The following is a 15,700-nucleotide window of genomic DNA, read 5'->3' on the forward strand; positions in this document are numbered from 1 at the left end:
ACTGTAGCCCCTTCTGCAGATGGGTGAGCTGAGGCCTGGGGGAAATGGAGATCCCAGTTCTGGCTTATACAGCCACAGGGGCTGGAGGGACAGGGTGCCGAGCCGTGGCACCAGAGTGGTAGGGGCTGGTGCAGAATCAGGCAGAATGTCTCCGGGGGAATGCTCAGAAGCAGCATGCACCACACCTCTAAGCAGTGCAGCGTTTGACCCCCTAGGCTGTCGTCTGGGCAGGGATGGTCAGATCTTTATTGGGATGCACAGGATGTCCCTAGACCTCAGAGCCTGTGCCGCTCAGGAGGAAGCCCAGTGAACGTGTGGCCTTTATTGCTCCCAGGCCTTTCCCCCCTGTCTGCTGCATTGGGATCATCTATGGGGAGCTGCTCTTTAGGAACTTGCAAACTACCAGCCTGCCCTCTGCAAGGCAGGCAGCGTGTGAGGGGCCTCGCAGACCAAGCCCCAGCTGCACAGAATTATAGCACCAAAGAGCAGCCAAGGGCTAGATTTTGCCTCCTCCTTACCTGGCCATGTGCTAGATGGTGTGTGTGTGTGAGAACAGGGGGCGGTGCCCCATGCATGTTCCATGGAGGGGACCCAAGGGATCGCCTCTCTCCCTGGCCAGACTGCCACAGCTGCAGGCAGGAGGAACTTTTGGAGAGGAACGTCGAAGGGGTGGGAAGGTGTTTTCGCCGGTGCCCAGTGGCACGTGAGGGACCCCATTCCGGGAGGTGACTAGCTAGCAGAGCCCCTGATGAAATGACTGCTCAGTGTTGCTGGGGCTGTTAATTGCGTCAGGGCGCCGAGAGAATTGGCTGGGCCTCCTGTGATTATTTTCCATGCAAATGAAACAAGGGCGGGTTAGGATTGCTCCCCGCCCTCCCTCATGCAGGCCTGGGCCACTATGGCCCGATCAGGCCCTTAGCAAAGAGGGGACAGGGCTGGGGAAGAGGAAGCAGAAGGAGGGATGGGGCGGAGGAGCAGGTGGCAATGTCAATGCTCCAGTTAACGTAGCCATGGGAGTTTGCCAGTGGCCCTGGATGCCGGAGCCTCTATCTACAGTGGGAATTGACACATGCCACTAACGAGAGCTCCTAAAGTACTGCTGGCCATGCTTTAATTCCTAGTGCAGGGTGGGGGGGCCCAGCTGGTTCCAACAGTGGGGCAGTTTCTTGTATAGCTGGGGTGTCCCCCTCTACTCCATGGAGGCAGCTTTCCCTGCCCCCCCTCAGCTTCTGCATCTCTCAGCTCTGGCGCTCAGTTCCCTCGGATTATATAGGTATGGATTTGGCAGGTGCCTCTTCCCCTCTGAGGGGCTGCTGCTGCCCCCCTTTGCTGATCGGTGGCAGCTTTTGTCCTCAGCAGCCTGGGCTCCTGGGCGCTGCCTGCCTAGACGTGCCAGCCCTTGGCAGCCGTTCCCACAGGATGAAGTCAACGGTAGAAGAATGGACCAAGCCCTCACAGAGCTTTGTTGGGGAAGGTTTTGTCTTTCCGAGTTTTCCTTGCAAAGGGGGTTGGGTTACATGACTGGTCCAGGCCTGATCGTCTGTGGTTAACATGGGACGTGCTCTCTCTCACAACCTCGCTGCCCCTCAAAGAGGAATCATAGAATCATAGAATATCAGGGTTGGAAGGGAAGTCAGGAGGTCATCTAGTCCAACCCCCTGCTCAAAGCAGGACCCATCCCCAATTAAATCATCCCAGCCAGGGCTTTGTCAAGCCTGACCTTAAAAACTTCTAAGGAAGGAGATTCCACCACCTCCCTAGGTAACGCATTCCAGTGTTTCACCACCCTCCTAGTGAAAAAGTTTTTCCTAATATCCAGCCTAAACCTCCCCCACTGCAACTTGAGACCATTACTCCTTGTTCTGTCATCAGCTACCACTGAGAACAGTCTAGAGCCATCCTCTTTGGAACCCCCTTTCAGGTAGTTGAAAGCAGCTATCAAATCCCCCCTCATTCTTCTCTTCCGCAGACTAAACATCCCCAGTTCCCTCAGCCTCTCCTCATAACTCATATGTTCCAGTCCCCTAATCACTTTTGTTGCCCTCCGCTGGACTCTTTCCAATTTTTCCACATCCTTCTTGTAGTGTGGGGCCCAAAACTGGACACAGTACTCCAGATGAGGCCTCACCAGTGTCGAATAGAGGGGAACGATCACATCCCTCAATTTGCTGGCAATGCCCCTACTTATACATCCCAAAATGCCATTGGCCTTCTTGGCAACAAGGGCACACTGTTGACTCATATCCAGCTTCTCGTCCACTGTAACCCCTCGGTCCTTTTCTGCAGAACTGCTGCCTAGCCATTCGGTCCCTAGTCTGTAGCGGTGCATGGGATTCTTCCGTCCTAAGTGCAGGACTCTGCACTTGTCCTTGTTGAACCTCATCAGATTTCTTTTGGCCCAATCCTCCAATTTGTCTAGGTCCCTCTGTATCCTATCCCTACCCTCCAGCATATCTACCACTCCTCCCAGTTTAGTGTCATCTGCAAACTTGCTGAGGGTGCAATCCACACCATCCTCCAGACCATTAATGAAGATATTGAACAAAACCGGCCTGAGGACCGACCCTTGGGGCACTCCACTTGATACCAGCTGCCAACTAGACATGGAGCCATTGATCACTATCCGTTGAGCCCGACAATCTAGCCAGCTTTCTATCCACCTTATAGTCCATTCATCCAGCCCATACTTCTTTAACTTGCTGGCAAGAATACTGTGGGAGACAGTTTCAAAAGCTTTGCTAAAGTCAAGGAACAACACGTCCACTGCTTTCCCTTCATCCACAGAACCAGTTATCTTGTCGTAGAAGGCAATTAGATTAGTCACAGGCATGACTCGCCCTTGGTGAATCCATGCTGACTGTTTCTGATCACTTTCCTCTCCTCTAAGTGCTTCAGAATTGATTCCTTGAGGACCTGCTCCATGATTTTTCTGGGGACTGAGGTGAGGCCGACGGGCCTGTAGTTCCCAGGATCCTCCTTCTTCCCTTTTTTAAAGATGGGCACTACATTAGCCTTTTTCCAGTCGTCCAGGACTTCCCCCGATCGCCATGAGTTTTCAAAGATAATGGCCAGAGGACCTCCTGTTATTATTTACTATTGCTACAGTGCAGGGTGCTGTACAGGCAAGTCTGTCCTGAAGGGGGAGGCATGATGTGCTATGCGACTGTAATGAGCCGCGGGGCTGACCTGCTAACGCCCTGTCAGGGCAGTTAGGATGAAGGTTGTGCACCGAAGGGCCGGGGTAGGAGTGAGCCGGGCGGACGCTGTGCTCTTAGAAGCAATAGCATCCCGAGGATCTGGCATTGGCTCCTTAGCCGAGCACTTGCCATTCGGATCAGGCCATCACGTCTGCTTCTGTGGGGCAGGGTGTCCAAGAGGCTGTGGGGGACAGCTGCATTCGAGGGTGGGTTCCTTCTCGAGTCCTTGCTGCAGGGGGTTAAGTATGTCCACACAGCAGCACCCTCCCTGGTAGAACCATGGAGTGCGTCCACACAGCATGTCTTCCAGCCGAGGCTGGGCCAGCGCATTGTGGGGCTGCAGGGGGCCTAGCCCAGAGGCCCGGCCCAGTGCATTAGTGGAGCAGGAACTCTTTGGTAATGGGCACATGCAAAGGTTGTACATAGTGGGATACGGATAGGAGGCTCTGCTGAGTCGAGGCAGGCGCAAAATTTCTGGCTCCCTGTCCGCACTGGGGAGAGAGGAACCATTGTTGGCTGCACTGGTTCAGCCAGCCCTGGACTCTCAGGTACAGCACCCAATGCTTGAGAGGTGCCCAGGAGGCGGGGGTGTGTGGACACATGGTTGTTGAAAAGCTCCAGACCTTCCAGTCGATAGCATCTTTCCACACTTTTTTGCTTACTGTAAACAGGGCCCAGCTGGGCCCAGCCCCTGAGGTTTGATAGGAAGATGACCCCCAGCTCACACCCTAAAGCACCAAGCCCTCTGCACCATGCTCTATGGAGGGGAGAGGAGGGGAGGAGAGGGGAATTCTGCCCTGAGCTCTGCGATCATCTTCCAGTTTGGAGCATGGGATTGGATGGCCCTTATTTTAGCCCAGGACTGCCACATAGCTCATGAAATGTACCCAAGTTCCTGGTGAATTCCACAGGCCGACTGCATGGGGGTTCGGGGGTGGGAAATACTGCTTAGGCGTGGGCTAAATTTACCTGTCATTCCATTCATTGAGAGGCCTCTGCACTGATACTATGGTGGGGGAATAAATGGGCAAATTAATCTCAGCGACATCTTGCGAGTAAGGTTGCCGTCACAAGCACACGGGGGACTGGAATGGTCTGGGGGATTTTCCCCACACTGGCCCAGGCATGACCCAGGAGATCTGATGGAGGGAAGCAGGCCGGAGTTCTGTACACCTCTGCATCTTTCCTGCTTATTGTCACTTGCACGCTGAAGTCATTTGGGGCCCTGTCCCAGATACAGAGCATCCCCCAGAGCTGCAGGTTTGGCTGGTGCTTGGAGCGAGCCCTGCTTAGCCACCAGGCACCCTGTGACTCAGCTCCCTGGTGGGCTCATCCACTTGGATGTGTGTTTATAACTGAGACAGATGCAAGTGGGGGCTGGGCACATGTGCCAAGTGCCTGGTGGTGAGTTACTGGTGCACCAGTGGGCAGATGGGAGGGGCAGCTGCATCAGACGTGCCCCAAAGCTGCACTAGGAATGAGGAGAACTTTGCAGTGGAAGGGAGCATCCATGCTTGTAGCTGTCATGTTACCATTTGGCCTGGGGAGGCCTGGACCCACAGCCCAGTCAAAGAGCCACCCTGCCACGTTCCACACCCCATGGCCTGCGCCAGGGAGCCTGAAAACCTTTCCATCCGGCAAGTCTGAGCATTTGACTGTAATAAACAGAATTCTTCCTCCTCCCAGCCAGCCGGCCCTCCCTGCGCCGGTGGAAGTAATGGGCTTTTGCTATCACTTTCCTTGGCACCTGTTTTTCCTCAGGGTTGGGTTTCTGTTTGGAGTCACAGCTGAGCATGCCTGTTATTTATAGTGCAGGGAAGTGGCAGAATGTCTCTTTCCTTGCAATCCTTCATTTAAATGGGCAGAAGCCTGTTTCTTTGACTACAACCCCATCTTTTAAAGGTCATTTTTTCCCAGCCTTGTTTTGCAGATAGCTGGGGAGACATGGCCCAAACTCTGTGGAAGTTCAGCTCCAGATCTGGACCTGAGCTCTGTGGTTGGAGCCCTCTCACTGCCTGGTGGATGCTGTGTCACTTTCGGCCGGGTCCAGGATCCAGCAGGGCCAGGGACCGACCCTCCAAATATTTGGCTACAAGGAGCTAGGAGAAGAAAACAGCTCTTGTGAATTTGTGGGAAACTTGTGGCCACTGTGCAGTTCATGTCTCCAGAATGGTCTAGTGGTGCAAAGGGTGCAGAACTAGAGGAGAAGTGGATTCTACTCCTGGCTCTGCTTTGTGTGGCCTTGAGCTAGTCATGTCACTGCTCCATGCCTCAGTTTCCCCTCTCACCCTCTGCCTGTCTTGTATATTTAGACTACAAGCTTTTGAGGGCGGGGACTGTCTCTTGCCATGTGTTTGTACAGCACCTGGCACAGTGGGGCCCAGATCGCAAATGGGGACACTAGGTCCTGCAGTATTAATACAATAATAATAATAAACAATAATGGCATTAAACAGCAAGGGAAGGGGAAAGGTAAGAAGAGACCCAGAGCATCTCCTGTCTGAGGTGTGGAGAAGGAGGCTAAGGGACGTTGCCTGCAGTGCTCTCTTTAGGAGAACACCCTTTCCCAGATATTCTTCCTGACAAGGGTGGTGCTAAGGGCCCTGCCTTTAATATCGTTTCCATTTGCTAATTATGTGTGAATTCACTGATGAGCATCTTTCCGGGCATGCCAAGTACTTCATGTGCTTTACTCACTGTTAATTAGCTAATGTCTTTAGGGTGCTTTGAAGGTTTAAAGTGTAAATGTAAAGTATTATTACTGTGTAGGTGTAGCCAGGTTTGCATACTCTGTGATGGCCCCCAGGGGGACTGGAATATTTCCTCACATAGCTATAAACTTGTCATATTTTCGAGGGGTTCTTTCCCAACGCAACCTTAATTAAAAAAAGCCTGCTTTAGCCGTCCAAGACTGCCCATATTTGTCTAATTTGCACACACAATTACCCCAACTGCACGTGCGATCAGAGACATTGAGAGAGTAAGTAAGTGCCCAGTGAGATGTGCAACCAGCCACTTTCTGCAACTGCAAATCGGGCATGCAAATGTGCACAAGCACATCGCTTTTGCATAAGTAATTGTGAAGCTCTGGGACGTGCTGTGTTCTAGGGATGGATCCCTGCGGGTGCGCGGCGGGGGTGGGGAGGAACACAGTTGAATATTTACAGATATCTACCACACAGGCGAATAAATCCTGTCAGCAAATAGCTAGAGATCTGTGCGGGGACACTGGTCGTGACAAAGACCATGCGCCGCAAGCATACAGGACCATACAGAGCCTGGCTGTGTATGTTATCCCTGTGTGCCAATTCACTGGCATCTGCCCATCCTTCCATTCTCCCTCAGCGGCCAGACAACTGTTGCATCTCTCCATGCATCCCCCATAATGCCCATCCACCAGATCTACCGCCTCGCTCCCCATACCAGACCAACCTGCGGTGAACCACGAATTGGCAGCTGCACTGTTTGCAGGAGTTTGCTAGTTATGGATCTCAAGCTGAAGCCACATGTTCTCCTGCCATTATCCAATGTTCACTTCCTGCCTCCCTGGCCAGCCAGGGCTGTGGGCTCCCAGCTTTGTCTGAGCATGTGTCTGCCCCAGTCCCTTCCATCCCTGCAAGCCCACCACTCCTGGATGTCTGTCTGGAACATCTACTCATCCTGCTTCTGACTCAGTGGCGGGAGCAGCAGGACGAGGGACTGGGGCTGCATTAATGTGAATGTAAATATGATCTGCTTGTCTTACAGACTCCTCATAGCCACAGAGCAGCTGTTGGGGTAATGCAGGAGGTTAGCAACCCCTTTGCTCCGCTTGTCTGCTCGCCTGGGGCGCGTTAATGTGCGCATGCAAAATGTGTTGGGACCGAGGGGAGGGACGGACCACAGCAACCCTCTCAGGAGTGTTATCGGTCCAGGGCCTGGACACCATCCCTGCCGGTCTCTAGAAAGCATCCAGGATGCTTACGGCTTAACAAGCAGCCGAGCTCTGAATCAGACTTGTACGAAGGTGTCAGGGGAAACGCAGCTGCTATGTGGCTTTCAGAGAATCAGAGGCCAGAAAGGACCAACTTGGCTGACTTCCGGCACAGCACATGCCATTCAGCTTCAGCCGCCACCCTGTAAGGAGTTTGGCTGAAGCATCTTCCAGGAAAGGCCTCCAGCCCGGATCGGAAGCCAGCAAGAGATGGAGAAGCCACCACTGCCCTGGGGAGGTTGTTCCAATGATTAATCACCCGCTCTGGGCCCGGCCTGGGCCTTGTTCTAACTGGACCGTTCCTGGCTGCAGCTTCCAGCCACTGGCTCTTGTTCTGCCTCTTTCAGCTAGGGAAGATTTTCTCCGGTGGAGATTCTCACCTCTCAGTCTTTCCAAGCAGCTACGCCGAGGGAGCTCGGGCAATCTCTCGCTGTTGGGCTTTTTCTCCAGCTCTCGGATAATGTTTGTGGTTCTTTTCCGTGTCCCGTCTCCCTGGGACCAGGGATGGGGTGGGGGGCTGTGGGAGCTGCCGCCCCCACAATGGAAATGTTACAGGGGCTGATCAATGTTTCCACCCCCACATCTTTGCCTCTGCCTCTGCTCGGCTTCCCTCCCCCTCGGACTCTGCCCCAAGCCAGCCGAAGTTGCTGCTGCCCCTTGGCTGGTTGTTTGGGAGCTGAGAGCCAGGCAGTTTCTGGCCAGGCACCCCTAACAGTGGGAGGGGGCAGGGCACACCCCAGCCAATGGGGAGGCAGTAACTGCGCTCACATGTGAGACGTGAAGGCTGGAGCGGGACCCAGAGGGGCTGGAGAGGCTGCCATGGCGCCTCGGATCTGATCGGGGAGCAGATAGGGGCTGGGGTGACTGCTGTCCGTCCTCCTGCTCCCCCCTCAAGGTGCACTTCCGCCACCTCTGCCCTCGGCAGTTTGCTAACACCCTTTTAAAACGCACACACCAGAGCTGGTCGCATTGTTCCAGTATCTGCCTCCCCAGGGCCGTCCACACAGGGAAAACCACCCCCTGCTCCTACTCACTCCTCCTGTTTACCTGTCCTAGGGTCACATTCACCCTTTTTGCCACAGCATGGCGAAACAGGGAGCCCGGTTTAGCTGAGGCCGGCTCTGACCCCTACGTCCTGGCCTGGGTCACTGCTGTCCAAGACACAGTCCCACAGGCTGCAGGCATGGCCTGGGTTCCCTTCGTGAGTATGGGGGTGCAGGGGTGGATTAAGGCAGAATCACTGAATCACAGGCCCGTACGCCCCAGAGTTTAGCCCCAAGGATTGGGGGTGGATCAGGGTATGGCCAGAGAGCTGCTGGGGTTAGCCTGGGGGCTGGAGGAAGGACATCTGACACGCGAGTGCTTTTTGCAGAGGGTGGTGGGAGGGGGACTTTTGCTGCGTTGGCTTTGGAGGAACGATGCCCACCCTCTGGTGGTAGCTGGGTTCCCGTGGAGCAGGAAGCTTTCTCAATGCCCTGGTGTGAGCGTGTGAGGAAGGAGTTAAGAAGAGGAAGAAGCTGTACATCACACCAGCCATGCTGAGGCATGTCGCGTTGTGGGCCTGAGCCTGGCATGGAATGCGAATGCCATGGCCTCGCCTGCCCCATGACGTAGCCCGGCGGATGAGGCCATGTGCACCCCGGGCATGGGGCTAGCGGAAGAGCAGGGTGTCTCATCAGTACCCAGCCATTTATCTGGGAGTCTCACGCCTCTTGGCATGTGAGCATCGCCAGTCAACAGTGACGATTTCCTTACACCCCCAGAGTGTTCGCCGAGTGCCCTCTGCCGCTCCTCCCCAGGGCTCACATTCCCAACGTCAGCTGTTCTGCTCGGGCACAAGCCACGTGCCCTGTGTCTGTGCTGCGATTGGGTGAGCGCCCTTCTGACAGTCAGCTTTTGGGCACAGTATCTGTGATGGTGAATCTGAAATTGGTGAGAGGGGAATAGTTGACAACAGCTGCTCCACACGGCCTGGCCCCAGGAGCCGGCCGGCCGCCCACGAAAGCCCTGCTGAGACACGCCCACAACCGGGGCCCGGAGACTGGCTGGCGCGGCCAGTTGGTTCGAGCATTGGAAGCACAGTTCCCGTGGACCGTTCTGCACTAGCCCCCAGCTCTAGCCAGTGTCCAGGGCTGAGAACCGGTTCCCAGAGGGAATCCCCCCTTCTCCTCCACGTCATGGCCCCCGCTGGCAGGACTCTTCCTCACTGCACAAGATGGACCTGATCCTGGAGGCCCACGATTGCAAGCCAAGAATACAAAGGCTCCCCCAGCCTGCCCAGGTACAGAGCAGATGCTTTTATCTTCCGGGCCGGGTGCTGGCAGGGAGAGCTTGCTCAGGACTGGAGATGCTTGGACTCCCTACTAGCAATTGTTACAATTTTAGCCCATTTTTCGGTTAGCGCCTCACCGCCCAGCCTTGTGAAAGCGGAGTGCCCTTTTCAGGAGAATGGAGCCCTGCCCATCTTTAAAGGCCAACCCCTCTGAATGTAAACAGCTTCCCTGCCCCCAGTCTGCACCCCACATTCTGGGGACAAATGATGCAGCTCTTCAGACTCTGGAGCCTCCACCTCCTTTCCTACAATGTTGACGTTACAAGTATCAGCACTGGTACCTGAGTTAGCCCCCACTGAAATGATGGGGGCAGTTCGCTTCTCCGAGCTACTTTTATAGGCTCTCTTCAAACTCAGGCAGCCATTGGTTACACCTGTCTCGTAGTTTGAAGGGTCCTTGGCAACCCAAGCAGATAGAGCCTTCCTAAAAAAAGAAGCGGAGTCTCTGCAGAACAATTCTGATGTCTGTCTGTGCCCTCAACTACTTTGCGCCCCTGTGGGGCATGTCCCACTTTGGGAAACACCGGGCTAGCGACTCAATCCAGAATCCCTGTCAGCGGATTTATTACTCCTAAGTATTCAGCACAGAGCCTGAATGAAGAGGAGTCAGCTAAGGGTTATAATGCAATCGCTTTGGCTCTTCGCCGTTAGTGTTGTGCGATTTGGTCACCTGAGCCACGTGGTGTGGGCTGCTGCTTCCTGTCTGGATGACTGCGCCATTTGAAGTGGGAGGACGATGGGAAATCCAGCAAAGGGCTTCTGTGATGAACCTTCCAGGGAATAATCCTCAGGATCAAATTGGGGAAACTTTCAGGATTCACAGTGTTGAAATTTTCCGAATTTTGACAGATTTCAAAGACCAACGAAAGGCAAAGCAAACCCTGCTGGAAGCCGTTCGCCCGGGATGTTCCCTGCTTTCTGTCAAGCTGTAGAACCGTTCACAGTTAGAACTTTTCCGTGAACAGATACAGCCGAATTTGGACTCCTGCTAATAGCAGCATGGCCTCGCGAGCAGCGCTACGCACTTTGCTTGGGGCTTTGGCCAGGGCCAGCGGGCCCCAGGGTTCTAGAAAACTCACATGCTGAGGAGCAGCAGGGAAGGATCCAGCTATCCTGTGCTTGGTGTTCTGCCATGATCCCATGGAGACATCACGTTGGACCCAGGGGGATCCTGGACCAGGCATGGGAGGAGAGGCAGTGCATAAGGCTGATAAGCATTGAGGGATGCAAAAAGAAAAGGAGTACTTGTGGCACCTTAGAGACTAACCAATTTATTTGAGCATGAGCTTTCATGAGCTACATCGGGATGGATAACCTGGTCCCAGCCCCGCATCTCAGCTCCAACTGCAGAGCCCGTCAGACCACATTGCTGAGGTCACAGGATCTGCCTGGAGGGGCCCCAGTTTATCAGCTAATCAGCAATTGGCAAAACAAGGGATGAGGGGAAATCCCCTCTGACCCCAGGCTCCTGGCTGGGTGGCTCATGTTGCTGACTTGCAACTTCCGTGCTCTCCCAGGCCTATGTTGTCCCCCCCCCCCCCGCCCCGCCCAAGCTCTGCTATCGCACCCCATCCCTGCTAGGTCCCTGCCATTCCAGACCCACCCCGCAGTTCCCCTGCTCCAGGGTTGCCAGCTCTGGGAGGATGTAACCCGGGCGGTTTCGTCACATGCCAGTCTTTAATTAAAGCTTAATCTTTAATCCCTGGAGACTCCTGGATGGTTGGCAACTTCACACAGTGCTGCCCACGCTCCTTAGGCCTGTCTTAGTGCTTTCTCCTCCGTTGTACACACCGCTCTGCTCAATGCACGTCGCTTCCGGCTGGCAGCGTCCCCGTCCACTGCGTCCCACCGGACCCCTGCCGAGACAAGACAGCCCCACAAGAACTCCGTGGTGAGAGCTGCAGGCCTGTGAGTGCCCAGTGCCGGGAGGGGGTGGGGAATGGCAGAGATCTAGACTGAGAAAAGAAAATGAATTCTGCTGAGCCCATGTCTGTCCCTGATCCTCCCCTGGCATCATCCCCATGAGACGGGAGTAGCGTTATTAAGTGCAGAATGCGAAGCACAGAACCCCCTGCTCCCATCTGGGTCTTTCCACTTGTCCAGAAGCCCACTGACCCCACAGCAAGTTCTCAGGGTTGTTTAGTTTTCATCCCAAGGGCTGACAGCAGGGAGATGAACTGGCAAAACTCGATCTCCGGAGAGACGGCTTCCCACTGCAGCCGCGCCACGTGTTGGACATTGCACGAGGGGTCAGACCAGTGGCCGCCTCGCCCGCTGTCCTGTTTCCAGCAGTGGGCAGCACCAGCTGCTTCAGGGGAAAATGGGCAACCATGCGATAGCATGTGCCCGAGGGCACGTGGTCCTACCCTCTGACAGCCTGGGTTTGACGTAGGGCCTGCGGGGAGGGCTGTAGCCCTCATGCATTTTTATCAGCTCCCCTGGCTTTTCAGGCCTTATTGAGACTTGATCAGGAATGAAGCCACCCAGCAGCAGTGATGCAGACACGTCTGCTGGGGTTGGAGCCCACACTGCACTTTGTAGCTAGAGACGGCCTGAGAGCTGCATCCATTCATCCAAATAATCATGCTCAAATAAATGGGTTAGTCTCTAAGGTGCCACAAGTCCTCCTTTTCTTTTTGTGAATACAGATTAACACGGCTGCTACTCTGAAACCATTCATCCAAATGTCTCTAAACTCCTGATCAAACGGGACACGGGTCAGGACCATCTCGGGGGCTTGGGTGGGGTTATTTTTTTGCAAAACTGACACACAAGCAATGAGATTTTCAGAGCCCCAATCCCGCCCCGCTGTTGCTATTTCCTGAATGTCAAGGTGATGAGGAGCCTCAGATTCCCAGATCCTCCGCAGGTGGATCCCAACCTCCTGTGGGCTGAGATTCGGCCTTGTCCCGTGAGTCTCATGGAACTCAGAGCCCAAAGAGGGAAAAATCCCCTTCTGATTTCACCCCGAGAGGCAACGACTGCTCATCACGCTGTTCGCAACAGCAGCAAAGTTACCTTGTGCTCCCCTGTGTGTCTGGATAGCTACACTTGTTGCCTCTTGTCTTAACGTAGATGTAAACCCTTCAGGGCAGAGACTGTCTTTTGTGTGCACAAAAAGAAAAGGAGTACTTGTGGCACCTTAGAGACTAACCAATTTATTTGAGCATAAGCTTTTGTGAGCTACAGCTCACTTCATCGGATGCATGCCGTGGAAACTGCAGCAGACTTTATATACACACAGGGATCATGAACCAATACCTCCTCCCACCCCACTGTCCTGGTGGTAATAGCTTATCTAAAGTGATCATCAAGTTGGGCCATTTTCAACTTGTGTGCACAGTACCTTGAACAACAGGGCCCTGATCCGGGCGTGGAGCCTTTAGGTGCTACCACAATGCAAACAACAATAATACAGATTTAAACATTTTATTAAAGTGAATGTTAAAATGAGATAATACACGGGTTGAGCAGAGAGTGTCTGTACATCTGGGTAGAGTGCTTAGATTGTCCACAAATACAAAGTTATTTTTTAAAAGTCATATGATACATAGAGTACATAATCAGCAATAACCCAAATGTAGGTGAATACATTTAAGAATACAGTTTAGCTATTAGCATCCAAGTATTCGGATACATCACCCATGAGAAGTTGTACAGAGATTTGGTGGTGGAAAGCAAAATATATCAAAGAGTGACGATTGTCCCTCAGTAATTGAGAATTTAGGGTAGGTTGTCCGGTTTGAAAATACAGTCTAGCAAGGAAGTATTCCAGTTAAATTATCTGTAAATTCCATGGGCCTCACAATGCTGAAACTTTCTGCTGGGCCTCTGGGGACCTCTAGTGGCAAGAGTTCAACCTTCGCGTTTATAATCATGGTCTGACCATAACCCAGTGGGAAACTACTGCTATCCAGTGCTCAGGCAGGTTCATTGCATCTGCTCAAAGGGGTATCACAAGTCTGTTCTTTAGCACTGACGTTTCAAGGCCACTGCAAAAGGGAGACACTTGCAATATTTTAAAATGAATCCAAAATAATTTGGCAGGGCTGCCCCACGCCTTGGAATTGAGGGGGAATTTAGGGATAACATTCGGGGTGGGGGGGGAGAAGAGGTAGTTCACCTTGTCCAGAGCCCCATGGAAAGCAGTGTGTGCGACTGAAGAAGTGAGCTGTACCTCACGAAAGCTCATGCTCAAATAAATTGGTTAGTCTCTAAGGTGCCACAAATCCTCCTTTTCTTTTAGCACAGCTTTAGTTAGTCACAGATCACAAGTATATAAAGGAGGGTTTTTCCACAGTTGATGTGACATGTAGGTTCATTTCAAACAGGAATAGGATGGATTGCGCTCCTTTGAACTTACTACCCTCTTAGATTCATAAGGGCTGCCCTAGAAAAGGAAATTAAGACACAGGATCAGACTCAGAGAGAGCAAAGCAGAGAAGATTTTGCCAGATTTGGGAGTGAAAAGCTTGTATATTTTTAAAACTAGTGCTGCTGGGCTTGCTGCTGTTGGCCAGCCCCTCAGGCCTGGAAAAGGGCAGTCACTGCTCAAGAAGAGCTAGGGTGGATTGGAAGGGGTTTTGCCCAGCCTGGTTTAACCCATTCCAAGTCGCGAGCCAACAGTGTGTCAGATGGGCGTCGAATCCAGGGAGCAAATTAAATGACCTGGAGTCTCTCAGTGTCCGCAGCCGTCGAGCTGATGTGCATGTACGTCCACGTGAATATACTTGCGGGGTGGGTGTGCACACGCACACCTGCCCATCTGTAGGTTCACGGATCAATGCCAGGTCCAAACAATGGGTAGCCCTACAAAAGAACAATATCGTAATGCCAACACGTTGCACATCTGCAGCGCCCACCGGGCCTTCCAAAGGTGGCTCTGGCACTCACATGTTACAGCTGGGCAAACTAGGCCCGTGAAGAGATTTGCACAAGATTGCCCAGGCAGCAACAGAACCCACTTCTCCCAGCTCCCCGTCCCCTCTTCCCACCACTAGTGGGACAGACACGGACACATGCAGCACCGTACGCTACACGTGTCTGCATTGCTATAGGCTAGTGGGGAGAAGAAGTGCAACGTGTTGGCATTACGATGTTGTTCTTTTGTAGGGTTACCCATTGTTTGGACCTGGCACTGATCCGTGAATCCACAGATGGGCAGGTGTGTGCACGCACGCACACACATGCACGCACACACATGCACGCACACCCCGCAAATACATTCTTAAAGCCCTCAGCCACTCAGATTACTTTTTCATCTTTTAAGGGAGTACAACCAATGTATGCCAGCAGAGGGCATCTTGGTCTCTTCATTGTACGCAGCAAAAGCTCCACCACTGAGATTGTGCCTGGTAAACACAATGTGTTCGCTCCTATGGTTTCTGAGCACCTCCCAGGTGTTAGGAACAGAAATAGCAATCTCTCCCGCTTCTTTCCTTCCCAGCCTGCAGGACAGTGTTTCAGCCATAGGCTGGTTGGAAATGGGGGTAAATGGGGACCTCTCATTTCTGTAACACATTAAAAAGCACTAGCTGGAAATCAAAAGGTTTGCAGGCAACAGCAGCATGGGCTAGTGATTAGGGCAGACAGTTGGGAGCCAGGCCTACGGGCTGTCCCCAGCTCTGCTACGGATTCACTCTGGGGTCTTGAAGTGAGTCACTGAACCTGTCCACTTGCCCATCAGTGCAGGAGGGACGATAAAATCCATGTCTTCCCACCGCCAAGTGCTTTGAGAACAAAAACTGCCGTTCAAGTGAAAACATGACTGCCAGTAAGGGTGATGTGGTCTCTTTTCAGTCCCTTTTCTTATTAAAGGATAGCACCTGTGCACAGATCACGACTTAGCCTTACACCGGGTGTTGCGCATCTGGAGGCTTGAGCCTGCACTGGGCTGTCTGTGGTCGAGAGATGATTACTTAGTCCTTTTTGCATCTGAAGAAGTGGATTTTTTACCCACGAAAGCTTATGCCCAAATAAATCTGTTAGTCTTTAAGGTGCCACCAGACTCCTCGTTGTTTTTGTTGTTTTTGTGGATACAAACTAACATGGCTACCCCTGATATTTGGTCCTTTCTGCTATTTTCGGCAGAATCTGCCTTTGTTTTTTGTCCTGGAGTAATGCCAAACCACACACATCTTCTCCTGTGTCGCGGAGTGGGGACTGTGTCCACAGCTCTGGACTTGCACAAGTATTTTG

Source organism: Lepidochelys kempii, chromosome 13 (assembly GCF_965140285.1).
Source record: "Lepidochelys kempii isolate rLepKem1 chromosome 13, rLepKem1.hap1, whole genome shotgun sequence".
In the NCBI taxonomy this organism is placed as follows: Eukaryota; Metazoa; Chordata; order Testudines; family Cheloniidae; genus Lepidochelys; species Lepidochelys kempii.